Source organism: Calidris pugnax, unplaced genomic scaffold (assembly GCF_001431845.1).
Source record: "Calidris pugnax isolate Ruff unplaced genomic scaffold, ASM143184v1 scaffold263, whole genome shotgun sequence".
Taxonomy (NCBI): domain Eukaryota; kingdom Metazoa; phylum Chordata; class Aves; order Charadriiformes; family Scolopacidae; genus Calidris; species Calidris pugnax.
The window spans coordinates 45093-46785 of record NW_015090993.1 but is presented as its reverse complement, the minus strand read 5'-3'; positions in this window follow the sequence as shown (position 1 = coordinate 46785).

Here is a 1693-nt window from a genome sequence, read left to right as displayed (position 1 = left end):
GCCCCAAGCCCCCTCCAAAGGCCGGGAGACCCTCCCTGGAGCCTTCTCACTCCCCCCAAAGCCCTCTCCAGAGGCACTTTGATTCCCCAAGCCCCCTCCAAAGGCCGGGAGACCCTCTCCGGAGCCCTCTCACTCCCCTCAAAGCCCTGCCCAGAGGCACTTTAAGGCCCCAACCCCCTCCTAAACCCCCTCCCGAGGCCGGGAGACCCTCCCCGGAGGCACTTTGATTCCCCAAGCCCTCTCCAAAGGCCGGGAGACCCTCCCCAGAGCCCTCTCACTCCCCACAAAGCTCTCTCCGGAGGCACTCTGATGCCCCAAGCCCCCTCCAGAGGCCAGGAGACACCCCCCCGGAGACATTTTAACGGCCCAAGCCCACTCCCGAGGCCGGCATACCCTCCCCAGAGGCACTTTCAGGCCCCAAGCCCCCTCCAAAGGCCGGGAGACCCTCCCTGGAGCCTTCTCACTCCCCCCCAAAGCCCTCTCTGGAGGCACTTTAAGGTCCCAAGCTCCCTCCAAAGGCCGGGAGATCCTCCCAAGAGCCCTCTCACTCCCCACAAAGCCCTCTCCAGAGGCACTTCGATGCCCCAAGGCCCCTCCAGAGGCCAGAAGACCCCTCACCCGGAGACATTTTAACGCCCCAAGCCCCCTCCCAAGGCCGGAAGACCCTCTCCGGAGCCCTCTCACTCCCCCCAAAGCCCTGCCCTGAGGCACTCTGATGCCCCAAGCCCCCTCCAGAGGCCAGGAGACACCTCCCCCCGGAGGCACTTTAAGGCCCCAAGTCCCTTCCAAAGGCCGGGAGACCCTCTCGGCAGCCCTCTCACTCCCCTCAAAGCCCTGCCCAGAGGCACTTTGATGCCCCAAGCCCCCTCCAAAGGCCGGGAGACCCTCCCTGGAGCCTTCTCACTCCCCCCAAAGCCCTCTCCAGAGGCACTTTGATTCCCCAAGCCCCCTCCAAAGGCCGGGAGACCCTCTCCGGATCCCTCTCACTCCCCTCAAAGCCCTGCCCAGAGGCACTTTAAGGCCCCAACCCCCTCCTAAACCCCCTCCCGAGGCCGGGAGACCCTCCCCGGAGGCACTTTGATTCCCCAAGCCCTCTCCAAAGGCCGGGAGACCCTCCCCAGAGCCCTCTCACTCCCCACAAAGCTCTCTCCGGAGGCACTCTGATGCCCCAAGCCCCGTCCAGAGGCCAGGAGAAACCCCCCCGGAGACATTTTAACGCCCCAAGCCCCCTCCAGAGGCCGGCATAGCCTCCCCAGAGCCCTCTCCGGAGGCACTTTAAGGCCCCAAGCCCCCTCCAAAGGCCGGGAGACCCTCTCCAGAGCCCTCTCACTCCCCACAAAGCTCTCTCCGGAGGCACTCTGATGCCCCAAGCCCCGTCCAGAGGCCAGGAGAAACCCCCCCGGAGACATTTTAACGCCCCAAGCCCCCTCCAGAGGCCAGAAGACCCCTCCCTGGAGACATTTTAACGCCCCAAGCCCCCTCAAGAGGCTGGCATAGCCTCCCTAGAGCACTCTCACTCCCCCCAAAGCTCTCTCCGGAGGCACTTTAAGGCCCCAACTCCCTCCCAAGCCCCCTCCAAAGGCCGGGAGACCCTCCCCGGAGCCCTCTCACCCCCCTCAAAGCCCTGCCCAGAGGCACTTCAAGGCCCCAACCCCCTCCCGAGGCCGGGAAACCTTCTCCGGAGGCACTTTAC